Source organism: Peromyscus leucopus, chromosome 1 (assembly GCF_004664715.2).
Source record: "Peromyscus leucopus breed LL Stock chromosome 1, UCI_PerLeu_2.1, whole genome shotgun sequence".
NCBI classification, from domain to species: Eukaryota; Metazoa; Chordata; class Mammalia; order Rodentia; family Cricetidae; genus Peromyscus; species Peromyscus leucopus.
The window spans coordinates 71,974,745-71,989,781 of NC_051063.1; positions in this window are offsets into that span (position 1 = coordinate 71,974,745).

The window sequence follows — 15,037 nt, forward strand, 5'->3', positions numbered from 1 at the left end:
TCACTGATTTTATTTATTTATTTTTTTTACAAAGACTTCAGCTGTAAATAGAATGGTAGAAAATTCAGAAGCTAGACAAATATTAATTGAATCTTTGGCTTTTGAAAGGACTAATTCAGAAAGCAAAATGGTGATTAGGCTTTTAAAGGCAAGATCTGCACCCATGGAGGAATGGATTAGAAAACTAACTTATAAGACTCACCAATGCTTTTCATTTGATCAGACATAACTTGCCAAAAGGGAACCTCCCCAAAGTTAGGATTGGGGCAGGGATATTTTTGTCTTTCCATGAGAATGAAGCCATTCAGCTAAGGAATCTGAAGATCACCGGACAAATGAGACAGCTGAAGAAAAAGGACGAATCATCCAGAGAAAATATCCCAAGAAAAGAGTAAATTGGCCTATTGGTATATCACATTTCCAACAGGCTAAAATTTCATAAATCTTCCCAAATGTTTGTTTCTGTCATTCTCTATAGACACATAATGCAGATGATCTTTTTGTAGTCTCAGTTCAATTAAAAATTAAAGCTGGCTTTGGAATCAGAGCATGGCCCTCTCCTCTAAACCCAAGCGTACTTGTTAAAAGGAAAATTCAGAATCTCTGTATCATGTCAGAAGAGCCACTTGATATGGGACAGAAGAAAAACCAAAATTAAGGGACTATTATATTGCCACTAATCTCATAATCCTTTGGTTCTATTTTGACTCTTTAAAACTTTTCTTAAGGTATAAATATTATCTCAAGATTTACATCTATAATTTAAACTTTTTGTCATGATATTAATGGTCATAGAGTGTTTAATGCTCTTTTTAAAATATTTATTTTTATTTTATGTGTTTGCCTGCATGTATATATGTAAATCATGTGTATGAAGTAGCCCTGGATGCCAGAAGAGGGTGTTAGACACACCCCTGTCATGTGAGTTCTGGGAACTGAACCCAGGTCCTCTGAAAGAGCAGTAAGTGATCTTAACTACTGAGCCATCTCTCCAGCCCCCGATTTTGAAACTCTTACCTCTAAAAGACTTTATAAAAAATATCATACTGGATTAGAGTCCCACGACAGGACAGCTGAAGGATGTCTTGTCTCTAGTTCCCTTGTCTTTTTCTTTCTTGTTACTTTAAGATATCTTTATTTATTCAAAATGCCTCTATCCCTCCCCCACTTCCTTTGTATAGTAAAACAAATACATAGTGCAAATGTTTCTTGGGTGCCCAGTGTGTGCCAGGGGCTGCCTTCAACTCTGGGGATACAATGGAAAGACTCCGCCTTGACACTGGGGAAGATGAGGTATGAGAAGGTCACAAACAGGTGAGTAGCTGTGCTAGGACATGTAGCAAATGTCACAGCTTCCTTGTCAGCTGTTTCTGTACAAAGAAGCAGTGTCTTTAGCATTGATGACATTTGGACTTCTGGCTAGAAATAAATAATTCTATGAATTCTACCTTTGCCAGGTTTGTTCTCTACATATCTGGCTTGTGTTTGCTAAGACGATGCCAGATATTTAAAAACACCCGGAGCACGGCAGAAACAGCCCAAGCACATGCTATGGCCAACCCGAGGTCCTGCGTCTCTGAGTTGAGTCATGTCTTCCTCTCGTCAAGCCCTTAGCTTCTAGGATGGAGTTCTAAACTAAATTCAGGTGGAGCCACATGTAGTAGTTTAGAGAAATCTCCATCTTGGGCCAGAGTCTTGGCTCAGTGGATAAAGGCACTTGATGTTAAGCCTGATAATCTGAGTTTAATCCCCAGGACCCACGTAGTGGAAGGAGAGAATTGACTCCCACAAGTTTTCTTCTGATCTTTCTTCTGCCACCGTTATGCATACTGTGACACCTGCTCTCTCTGACCCAGAATAAATAAATAAATAGATAGATAGATAGATAAATAAATAAATAAATGTAGAAAAATCTTTCTTCTTGATAGTAAGATTCATAAGTTCATGTGATTGGACCTGTGGCTGATTTTTAAACTCTTTTTTTAAAAAAGGATTTATTTTTATTTTATGAATGTGAATATTTTGCCTGCGTGTATGTATGAGCACCATGTGCATACCTAGAGTCCAAGAAGGCCACAAGAAGGCATCATATCCTCTGGACCTGGAGTTATGGATAGTTGTGAGTACTGGAATGTTGGTACTGGAAACCACACCTGGGTCCTCGGTAAGAGCAGCACGCTAATTGTTGAACCGTCTTTCTAGCCTCTGACTTTGAAACTCTCTTACCTCCAAAAAACTTTTTAAAAAATATTTATTTATTTTTACATTATGTGTATAAATGTTTTGCCCTGGATGGATATTTATGCATCACATACATGCCTGTTGGATCCCCTGTAACTGGAGTTACAGATGGTTGTGAGCTGCCCTGTGGGTACTGGGAATCAAACCCAGCCCTTTCCAAGAGCAACACATGCTCTCAACCACTGAGCCAAGCTCTCCAGTTCCCCAAAAGATTTTCTAAAAAAACCATTCTGGAACAGGATTCCATGACAGGACAGCTAAGGGTGTTTTGTTGGTCCTGAACTCACACTCTTTGCACATATGTATGTGTTTGTGAATGCGAATGTGTGTTTGTGTTTGTGTAGATGCATATAGAGGCTGGAGGAGAAGCCTGGGTGTTGTCCCCAGGAACACTGTCCCTTCCATGTAGATGGGATCTCACCAGTCAGGGATCCTTTGTCTCTATCTTCACAAGGCTGGGATAACAAACATGGGCTGTCTCACCTCGAATTTTAAAAATGACACGTATTTATTTCTCTCTCAAAGTTGGATGATGAAATAGAAGCAGGGTGTCTCACATGATCTTCCTGTGTGTCCACGTCTCAGCATAATCCTCTTCCCTGGCAGGCAGGCTAATCACTGACACTTCACTTCCCGGGCTCCAGCTCACAGGCAGGTGAGATCTCGTCACCTCATTTAGCAGATATGTGGGGTGGCTTGGATAGTCACACTCTCCTTTTCCCACCATAGATAGTTTTCTTGTCCTCAGGAATTCATGCGTGAGTTTGGCCCAACCTTTCATCTCTCCTAACCCAGTATATGTTGGCAGTCAGTCAATTACTGTTAACTGAAATATGCTTTCCCTTACTGGTTTGTCTAGTTCTGTCTGTTTTGTTCCTTAATAGTTACAGATGAATCTATTTTTCTACTTCTTTTTTTTTTGAAATCTGGAAGATAAACTTTTACAGGATTCAAAAATTACTTGAGGACCAGTGAGATGGTAAACTCAGGTAAACATGCTTGCTATGTGAGCCCGAGGACCTGCGTTGCATTCCCGTAATGCATGTAAAGGTGGGAGGGGAGAGCGGACTCCACAAAGTTGTCAATCCGATCTTTACACACATGCTGTGGCATATGCCCCTCCCCCGCACAGACTAAATACAATTTAAAAATAATTTGAATGGACACCTCACATTCATAAAGAAGCAGTTTATAATTTTAGGTATTAAAATTCTTTCTTGCAAGTTTTTTTTTTTTTTTCCTTTGAGGCAGTCTCTCTAATGTAGCCCAGAGTAGCCGGAAACTCCTCATTTCCCTACCTTTTCTTCCCAAATGCTGAGTTTACAGATAATGGAAGTATTAATATTTTTTTATGAGTAATTCTAACTTCTTTTATTTTTTTTTTCTAGTAAATTTTAATGGATTGTACACAGCCATAAGAAATTATTGTTTTGTCAGATATGATGGCACATGCCTTTAATGCCAATACTTGAGAGCCAAAGGCAGGTGGCTTTCTTCATGTAAGGCCAGCCTGTGAGTTCCAGGACAGCCAGGGCTACACAGAGAAAACCTGTCTCAAAAAAGGATGTTTTTTTCCTTTTTTGTTATCACAGACTAAAATCAATACAAATGAATTACTTAGGAAAATGATAACCATAACAAGATTGGTAGGTCAACATTGTCTAAGTTCTAGCAGTTTCTGTCCCCATCTCACTGATTGGCTGGCCCCAGTTCACAAACTGTTTATTGAATGGCCTGGCTTTGTTCTCCTCCCAACCCTGGATTGAAATGTTAAAGCCTTGAACTGGGACCACAGACAGGTTCTTTGACCCTGAAATTTGCATTTGAGGGTTTTATCTTGCAGATAACCTGCAGGCAATGTCAGAGACAAGGTTATCTCTTATGACATGGTTTGTCACAGCAAAGATTGGAAAGCATCCAAGTGTCCAACAATCACGGGCTAATAAACAAAAGAATGAAGGTGTTCTTCCCACACTGTCCCAGGGAGAACTCTCTGGGCATATCAAAAGGCAAGGGGCAAGGGTTGGGATGTAGTCAAGCATATGCATGAGCGTTGATGATCAGTAAGCTGTAAAGCAAATGCTTAGCAGGCATGATGCCCTGTGGATTGCTCTTAACCCCTGCCCAAAGGAGAGAAATTATGAAAGGTGAGGTACACAGGACACGTTACCTGCTTTCTCAGGTGTTTTGCAGTTAAGAAAATAATGGATCATATTTGTTTCTATTTACATGAAGACTCACTGGAAGAATCCCCATGGAATTTACACACAGGGTTGCCCAGGGAATGACTGGATGGAGTGGTGTGTGTGTGTGTGTGTGTGTGTGTGTGTGTGTGCGCGCGCGCGCGCGCGCGCGCTTTGCTTTGCTTTATAAATGAAGCAAATGTGTTATCTACCAAACTAAAAGAATTGGCTGGCTGCGGGGAGAAAAATCCCATAGAAGAATTAAAAGAAAAAAAAAAAATCTTAAAAATGACAGGCCAGGTTCAGCATGACGGCTCAGCAGTTAGAGAGCGTGCTCCTCCAGCAAAGGACCAGAGTTTGGTTTTTAGCACCTAATCAGGCAGCTGGCAGGCATCTGTAACTCCTGCTCCAGGGGGATCGGATGCTTCTGGTGGCTTCCACTGCATCTGCACTTATGTGCACACCCACACACAGACACAGCTTCATAATTGAAATTTTAAATATTTCTTTTTTACGAAAGAGTCAGATCCTCCAATTTACAGAATTTATAGGTTTCCAAAGCTCCTTCTAACAACGGTCTTCAGACAACTGGGAAGGACTGAAATTATATTTTGGTGATCTGTCCAGTGAGGCACCGGGCCACTTCCCTAGGTTGATCACAAGTTTCCTTTGGGAAAATAACATGGGAGCATGGGTAGCAGCCCAAGGAAAGCCAGCCCTGTGAAGTTTGCGGTGGGAACTCCGCAAACCGCAAGGGGCAGCAGCGTGAAGTGTGGGGATAGAGTGGTACAGGCTTCTCAGCAGACAAAAGTGGCCTTTCCACATTATTCAAGCAGATCTCCATGGTATATCGGAGCCTTGAAAAGTAAGAGTACACATGGAGTTTTCTATGTATGTGACTTACTTAGATTTCAATAGGAATCTCTGTATTAGAAGAAAGCTTCAGGGGTGGGCGATGCTTCCAAGAAAATGGAAAAAAAAAAATATTCCCTGAAGAGATCTTCAGAACATCGCCATTCGTGGAAACTCTGGGTAGCTTGGAAGGCACCGGTGTTTTCAAAGTGCTGTGTCTATTGGTGATCTCGGAACAAACCATTTTTGAGATGTTTGTTTACTTTTTGAGACAGGGTCTTGCTCTATATCCCTGGCTGGTTTGGAATGTGCTATGTTGACCAGACTAGCCTTGAAGTCACAGAGATCCTCTTGTCTCTGCCTTCCAAGTGCTGAGATTAAAGGCGTAGAACACCATGCCTGGCCCTCAAAACAACTCATTTTGTCTAATGGGATAAATGATCCTTGGGGTCTCAAGATACCCAGTTGAGCTGAAGTTAAGACTTGTCTTACACGTTGTTTGACTTCAAAGCCTGTTGGCTTATCCACTGTACAGTACAGAGAGTGGGGGCCCTGCCTACAGTTCATATTCTTTTCAGGATACCGACCTCATAAAGACACACCAGCGTGGCTGATCACAACATTTACCTCCCTCAACACAGTTTACTCAGTCCCTTAGATCCATCTGTGAGCCCTGTGCAAGGCTTTGTGAATTAGGAGGTGCTGAAGACATAGTTTAAAAGTGTAAAATCTAGGTTTGTGGTGCATGCCCACAATCCCAGCACTCAGGAGTGTGAGGCAAGAGGATTGCTGTGAGTTCAAGGCCAAACGGGGCCACATAGTAAGACCACGTGTGACGATTTATATTGATTGCACACTTTATAGGATCTGGAATCACTTTAGAGAGGAATCTCCAGGTATGTCAGTCATTAACTGAGGGAGGACTGTCCCCTGACATGTGGATGGCACCATCCCTTGACCAGGGATCCCAGACTGCACAGAACGGAGAAAGCTCACTGAGAGCCAACATTCACCAGTCTCTGCTTCCTGGCTGTGGATGCAACATGAGCAGCTGCCTCATGCTCGGGTCACTATGATGGACTGGACCCTCGAACCCTGAGCCTTCCTTCCTAAGTAACTTTTGCAGGTGTTTTGCTGTGGCAACCAGTAGGACAGTAATGTGCCATGTCTCGAGTTTTTCTGACTTAGAAATGGGGTGACCAATGGCCTTCAAGTCCTCTGTTTCTATTATACCTGTTTACATGGGTGCAGAAATCGGGAAGCAAAAGTTAATTTCCTTAATCAAAAGAACAAGTCAAACTGTGTGGCAGGCCGCGTGTAACTTCTCATCTCTAATGCGAGGGTTTAAGTCATGATTATCACTAAAATACTCTTAGGAGGAATCCAGTTCAGGTGAAAAGAGAAGAACATGTCACTACTATGGCGAGGACAGCCACAACTGTAGTGCTTCTCAGGGACTCAGTGTCAGGACTGGCATTGCTACCCGTGAGGTGACCTTCCAAGGTGGTGGGTACTCAGTCTGAAGACCTGAGTTTGAATCCTGGAACCCACGTGATGGAAGGAGAGAACCTATTCTCACAAGTTGTCTCCACACACAATAAATGGAAAAATAAATTTAAAAAAATCAGCAACCAGCTGGGCGGTGGTGGCGCACGCCTTTAATCCCAGCACTCGGGAGGCAGAGGCAGGCAGATCTCTGTGATTTCAAGGCTAGCCTGGTATACAGAGCGAGTTCCAGGAAAGATGCAAAGCTACACAGAGAAACCCTGTCTGGTAAAACAAAAACAAAACAAAACAAAAAATCAGCAACCAAAACCTCCTTGTTGAACACGACAAAACAAGGATCTGAAAAACAACCACATTGTATCTGGCTTCAGCTTCACTATGGTAATGTTTTTACAATGCATATGTTTATCAAGTACAAATTGCAACTATCATTTGTAAATTACACTGTAATAATGCTGGGCAGAAGGATTTAAAAGTATATTCAAATCAATAACGTCAAGAAAAAAAATCAATAAATCATGACTTTTTAAACTTGTTTTGTTTTTATGAGAGTCTCAGCTACAAAGAGACAGAGTTAAAGTCTTTAAAAGAAAAGCCATAAAGGTTATCCAGACTTTAATGTTCAGAGCCAGCCTTTGTGAAACCCATAAAAAGTTATTGCAAAATACATTGAGTGTCTTAGTATCAAAGTCGATAAGGATGTAAATATTTAACTAGTATTTGCGGCTTATCCTCTTTTTAGATTTACAAACAACGCAATATTTTCAAAGCCAATGCGTTCTTAAAATTCCCCCAAACGTTTTTGTTTTCATTCTTAATCTAAATAATAATTCCCTCCCTCCCCTCCTTTTTCTTTTTTTGGGGACAGGCTCTCCATACCTCGTCCGGTAGGCTTGCAACTTGATATGTAGACCAGCTAGCCTCAAATGTGTAGACTCCCGCCTCTGTCTCAAAATCTTCTGATGGTGCCGCCACCATGGAGTCCTGAGTGGGGTGTCTGGCTTCTTCATGTCATTGGCTGGGTCCCTTTTGCAAGGTCAGTGAGACAGAAAGTGGAAGGAGCAATGTGCCAACAGGGCACACATTTATTTGGGTGAAAAGCTACAGGGTCTCTAAGAAGTGAAGCCCACCAGTTGATTTCAGGCTGGGGTAGTTACAGGGCAAAAGTTCCTGGGGCAGGGAAGGAGAGTGAGAAGTCTGCCTTTTTTGGCCTGCAGTTGGCAGTTCAGAATGTTAGGTGATGGATAAACACATTTCTGGGCTGACTGTTACTTGGGGTCCACAGGGCAGGGAAGGCAAAAAATCTATAGAAACAAGTTACGTTAGTTTTGAAAACTAAATTACTATACTTACAGGAATTGTCACAATTCAACCAAAATGAAGGAAGGGTTCCCTTCTCAATCTCAGTCCATGGGAAGAATTTGTCTCTTGCCTTCTCTCCTTTGTACATTTTATAAATATGTTCAGGGTAGCCTGGGGATGTGGCTCAGTTGCAGAGTGCTTGCTTAGCATGTGCAAAGACCTAGTTTGATTCTCAGTACTGCATAAACCAATTGTGGTGGTACATGCCTATTATCCCAGCACTTGGGAGGTAGAGGCAGGAGGATCAGAAGTCCAAGTTCATTCTTTGCTGCACAGAGTTAGATGCCAGACTGGGATACATGAGATCTGGCTCAAAAATGTTTTTATTAGGCTCATGTGACATTTCTTCAGCACATGACTGTCCTTTGGCAAGACCAGCATTGAGATGTGGGTCAGAAGCACTTGATATGCTTTTTCTTCAACTCAGGCTTTTAGGACTTTGGTCTCTGGCTGTTACTCTTCTACCCTGGGGAAAGCTTTGGGCCTCAGGACCCACCCCTTTATAAATGGCCACCTGCTTTACCTGTAGTTGCTGCCCAAGGCCATAAAGATGAGCAGTGATACATATAAAAGAATAAATAATTCCTATGAAAAACAGCACAGAGCTGTGAGTGGTGGTGTGCACCTATAATCATCACATTTGGGAAGCAGAGGGAAGAATTCAAGGTTAGGTAGGGCTGTACAGTGAGATCCTGTGTCTCCAAATGAAACCAAATAAATGAATAAAATACCAAACTAAACAAAGTAATCTAGTCTGGGAAAATAAGATCTAGACAGTGAACTGGAGACAAAGTAGGAACATACTGGCAGTAAAAGAGTGGACAGAAGGAGGAAGAGGAAGAGGACGAGGAGGAGACCCTTGCAGGCTGGGAAGTTGGGGAGGGTCTTACAAGGGGAAGTGAAGAGAAAAAACATGGGATATAGTATAAAAATGGTGAGATAAAAAGGTAGATTGCTGAGTCTACTTTTGAACAACTACTATCCTCAAATATTTTGCATTGGTATGGCTTTTTGTATACTGATACAAATTTGAGGTTATTTTTGTTAGAACATAGTGTACATATGTTTTTACTCTTGTTTAAGGTATTGTACCTATGCAGTTCATTTAACAATGTAATGTAGATTTCTAGTCCTTGAAAGTTATTATTACAAACTATTTAGGATAGTAAAGAAATGCAGGTTAGTAGTTAGTCACCTATAACAATCAAACTTGTAGACATGTTAGGTATGTTTTCAAGGTGTAACAGAGTTACATTTTAGATAGATAGATGGTCTTCAAACACTTCAAAGACCTATAGAATATGACATTTAAAATCTTTTGTTAACAAAGGGCTTTTCCTGACAATGAGACGAGTCTCCTCCTGGCAGCACCAATTTACTTCACAAAAGATGATGGGCATTGAAGAAACTCCATATAGAGCTTATTTTCTCTGTGGCAAAAGAAACTGCCCTTGCCACAACTGACAGTATGCTGTCCAAACTAGACAAGCAGGACACAAAAGAAAGTGAGGGCCAAACTTTGCCAAGACAAGGTAGGACAGTCCTTCAAAAATTCTTGCTTTGCCGGGCAGTGGTGGCACACACCTTTAATCCCAGCACTCAGGAGGCAGATCCAGGTGGATCTCTGTGAGTTTGAGGCCAGCCTGGTGTACAGACAAAACTACACAGAGAAACCCTGTCTCAAAAAACCAAAAAAGCAAAAAAAACAAAAAAAAAAATTCTTGCTTCACAGAAAATTCTGCTAGATCTTCTAGGCCTGAAGATGAATGCCTCAACATTGCAAAGAAACCTTGGGTGACTGTCCAGGCAGCCAGATATCTAAGTCATTTTGGAAGTGGTTTGCACTGCACTTTCTGTTTATTCAGGTAATACTATATCCTTCTGGGGTCTTTGATGGAGTTGAAAACTAGGTAGTTGTAGTTGCAGTTTTCCTTAGTCATGATTAAAAAGCAAATTAGATAGATACAAAACTCTGGACTCATCAAGAGAGGATAGTTAATGGAGGATTTTTTCCGAGTTTGCCAAATACAAATGGACTGGACATTATGAGTGTAATTCTTACCTGATAATTGTTTTTATTGTATATAGTTTTACTGTGTTAGAATTCAAACTTTTTCTTCTTATTTAGACAAAAAGGGGGAAATGTTATGGAATAATCTTTTTGTATTCTGTGAATATGTGTCACTCTGATTAGGTTAATAAAAAGCTGAACAGCCAATAGCTAGTAGGATTTTCAGGGCAGAAAGGATGCTGGGAAGAAGAAGGGAGACTCTGAAAGATGCAGGAAAGCAGGATGGACAGTACATGGAGGTAGATGAACCTCAGGACAGCATATAGATTAATAGAAATGGGTTAACTTAAGTTATAAGAGCTAGTTAAAAAAAGCCTAAGTTATTGGTCGAGCTATCATAATTAATAAGAATTCTCCATATCATTTAGTTGGGAGCTGGCTGGCAAGAGAGAAAAAACTCACTCTAGGGAAGGACTGATGTTGTAGATAGACTTCTAGGTTCTGATATGGGACAATGAGATAGATACTTCAGACAGGCACAACCTCACATCAAGAGTGACATTTGAATTGCAAAATTCCTCAGTCTGCCCATAGCTTCTACTTCAGACTTAGGCTCAGAACAGCTTTTTCCAGCTGCCCCTTTCTGGCTGTCCTTGTTCCTGCTATGTGGTGACATATTGTGCACCCTAATAAAACTTACCTGGGGATCAGAGGACAGAGCCAGCCACTAGATTAGACGTAGAGGCCAGACATTGTTCACACACACCCTTAATCCTATTATTGGGAAATCTATCTGGATCTCTGTGAGTTCAAGGCCACACTGGGAACAAAGCCAGGTGTAGTGGCACTACCATTAATTCCAACACTTGAGATCTCATGCCTTTGCTTGGGAAGCATACACGCCTTTAATCCCAGGAAGTAAGATGGCAGGGCAGAAAAAGGTATATAAGGCATGAGGAAACAGGAAGTCCCTCTCTTTAGACTGAGGAGTTAGTAGAGGTAAGCTAGGGGCTAAAGCGGTTCAGCTGAGACCCTCAGGGGTGAGGACTCAGAGGCTTCCAGTCTGAGGAGTTGGTGAGGTGAGGTTGGCTGTGGCTCGCTCTGCTTCTCTGATCTTTCAGCATTCACCCCAGTGTCTGGCTCTGGGTTTTTTTTTTATTATAAGACCTTTTAAGATTCATGTTACGCTACTGGATCTCTGGTGTAGTGGATGTGAGCATGCTTACTCACATCCAGACACAAATATCTCCCCCAAGTCAGGGAGTGTTTGCTTGCAGGTATGTATGTCCACCAAGTGTTTGCAATGCCCTCAGAGGCCAGAAGAGGATACTGGATCCCCAGGAGCTGGGGTGACAGATGTTTGGGAGCAGCTTGGTATAGGTGCTGAGAACTGAATTCAGGTCATGCAGCAAGTGCACTTAAATGCTGAGCCATCTCTCTGGCCCTGGGAAGACATCTTTTTAGCATGAATATAATTTGCCACAATTTTTTTCTCTTGCTGTTTTTGTTGTTTTTTGTTTTATTTTGTTTTGTTTCCACTAATATTTCTGAGGTCTCTTCTTAGACTTCCTCCTTGGAACTAGTGTGGATTTTTCAAATGATTAAAAGTTTGAAGCCCACCAGGTGGAGGCAGACAGATTTTTGTGAGTTTGAGGTCATCCTGGTCTACAGAGTTCCAGGACCACCGAGACTATACAGAGAAATCCTGTCTCAAAAACACACACACACACACACACACACACACACACACAAAAAAAAAAAAAAAAAAAAAAAAAAAAAAAAAAACCAAAGGGGGAAGAAAGTTTGAAGCTTAAGCCAATGTAGCCTATACTAATAACAAATAATAAGGTAGACCATGAAGTATTGGGGTGGGGGGAAGCCTCCATAACCGATATTCTCTCACTTGTTTCTTTTTTATTTTTAAAAAGTATTTATTTTATTATTTTTTAATTATGTGCATATGTGTGTGGGTAGGTGTGCATGGGGGCCAAAGGCATCAGATCCCCTGGAGCTGGAGTTACAGGCAGTTGTGAGCTCCCCTAAAGTGGGTTCTGGGAACTGAACACCAATTTTCTGGAAGAGCAGCACACACTCTCAATCATTGAGCTGTGTCTCCACTTTACACCCCACCCCCCACCTTTTGCAACAGTCTTTCTGGGTAGCTCTGGCTGGCTTCAGACTTGCAATGATCCTTCTGCCTCTGCTTTCCCAGTGCTGGGTTTGCAGGGATGTGCCACCGTGCCTGGCATCCGCAGTCATTTTTCTAGTCACTAAATATTGACAATTGTCTACTTCAGACAGCAAAGTATTCATTCCCTTCCCATGTGCGATGAAGTCAAACTTGCAAGATTTCTGTTCATGGTTACTGAAGGAAGACTCCCCAGTTGTCTGTTTCCCTCCCTGTTCACACTGGTTCACTTGGTATGAAACTCCACACAGAGTCAGACACTCATGTCACTTAAGGGACGTTTGTCAAATTAACTTGTGGACTTAACTTGGGTCTTGGCTATCTGCTCAGAGGGTTGTTCTTTCTCACTAGGTTTCCAGTTTCTGCAGAATTACTTGCTTGCATCTGTTGGTACAAAGTTTCAACAATGCCTGCCCTGTGTGTCTGGAGTACATGTTTTTAGGTTGTGCAAGTGTAATCAGAGTTGCTCTGTTTCTGGGGTGGGAAAAGGCAACTTTGAGGTACAGACTGTTCTTTGGCTACAATTCATGATGGGGAAAAAAAAACGGTTAGGAGGGAAACCATAAATTTTTATCATGCTCTTTGTACCCAGTGCACTTCTCCGATAAGTGAGAAGTGATAAAACCCAGACAGTGTCAGAAGTTTCTTGCTTATGAAAGCCTTTTAATCGAAGAGCATCTTGGGAGACCAAAAGCATTGCCACATGTTTCTGTGTTACTCTTAGCTCTTCTGATGAGCTCATCTCCTCCTCTGTGCCAAGTCATGACAGGATTCCTGGGCTCCGGCCCCAAGCACTTGTCCAGGTTTGCAGAGCAGGACCACAGAGAAACAGTTCCTTTCTGACCCCAGGGGAAGAAGGGTCAAACCCCAAGGAGGTTGAGTATGCTGAAGTAGGTGGTATGAAGGGAATCAAGATCTGAAAAACAAAGTTATGATCATAATGAGCCCTAGAAAGGTAATGATCATTTTGGTAATGATGTGGGCAAATGGCCTTGGCCAAGGACAGGATGAGCCCAGGAGGGCCAAGTGCCATCTGAGGCTTGCTCAGTGCCCCTGCAGATATAGGCTCTGCCCTTCACAGCTTGGTCTCTGAGCCCATGCTATTTTCCTGCCCCTACTAGCCAGGTCAGCTAAGACTTTCCCTGTTATGGCTGTTGAATGGCTGCCATTTGACCCTCTGCCTTCATTTTCTCCTCCTCCTCCTCCTCCTCCTCCCCCTTCTTCTTCTTCTTCTTCTTCTTCTTCTTCTTCTTCTTCTTCTTCTTCTTCTTCTTCTTCTTCTTCTTCTCTCTCTCTCTCTCTCTCTCTCTCTCTCTCTCTCTCTCTCTCTCTCTCTCTCTCTGTCTCTCATGTGTATGTGCACCAGTGTTGCATGGGTGTGGGTGCACAAAGTCTGGTGTCTTCCACGATTGCTCACCTCCTTACACATTTTATTGAGCCAGGGTCTCTCACTTGAACCCAGAGCTTTAGGAATTTTCCTGTCTCCACCTCCCTGAGCACTGGGATTGCAGAGGGGCCTCTATGCCCACCCAGCATTTATATGGGTGCTGAGGATCTGAACTCTGATCTCTTTATGCTTGCTCAATAATCACTTTACCTACTGAACCATTTCCCCAGCTCTTTCCCATCCTCTTTTCTGTCTTACTTTCTGTCTTGGGAGGCTGCTCTGTAGGGACTGTCTTAACAGACATCTCTGGCCTCTGAGCGCTTCAGTCCATGAGAAACTCTGGCAGGAGCAAGATCCAATTTTTTTTTTTGTTTCTGGTTTTTCAAGATAGGGTTTCCCTGTGTAGCTCTGGTTGTCCTGAAACTGCTCTATAGACCAGGCTGGCTTCGAACTCAGAGATCCGCCTGCCTCTTGCCTCCCCAGTGCTGGGATTAATAGTGTGCATCACCACCGCCCCCCAAACTCCCTCAAGTGGTCTCTCCTCAAACTCCTTTCTGGTTCTAGAAACCACACTTCTCTCCCTTGATACCTAGACTGATCATGGCTCTCCCTGGTGCACTCCATGCTTGTGGTTTCTCACCCACACACAGTCATTCCACATTGGAGTGTGAAATCTTTCTGGCTGACCCTGATGCATAGGGCAGAATCACTGTGCCCGCAGGCAGTCCTCTGCTGCCTGCGGCTTGTGGCCCTGTATTGGGTAACTCTGGGTCTCTTCTATTATCTGCATGTTTCCTGATTTATAACGACTGTTATAGACAAAATGATACTCAAACACCTTTTGATTCTGTTTATCCTGCGATATCCTTTTTGGGTTTTGAGTTTTAACCATGGTGGTAGAGGGCAGAGCAGGCAAGTCTGTGCTGGGTTGCTGTCATTTACAACGACTACTAACAACAATTAACAGCTAGGCAGTGTTTTACAGCTGCAAAGATGATTCTGGAAGTATCAGTAAGCTGTTCCGCCATTCTGGCACATGAGGGTTCAAAGTCATGTGATTTCAGCATCTAAGAGGAGATGATGTTGCTCCTAAGAGGCTCTTCCAGGAAAGGCTTTGGAGGGTCCGTCGACCAGGGAAACGCCGTAGGATGCCAGCATCCCTTCGCGGCCAGGGAAACGCAGTGGGATGCCAGCATCCCTTCGAGTCTCTGTTTCCCTGCCTGTAAAAGACAGCGAACTGCTCCTGAATCCAGTCCAGAGCAGAAGCGCCGCACACACAAACACAGACTGCACATTTACCGAGAGCA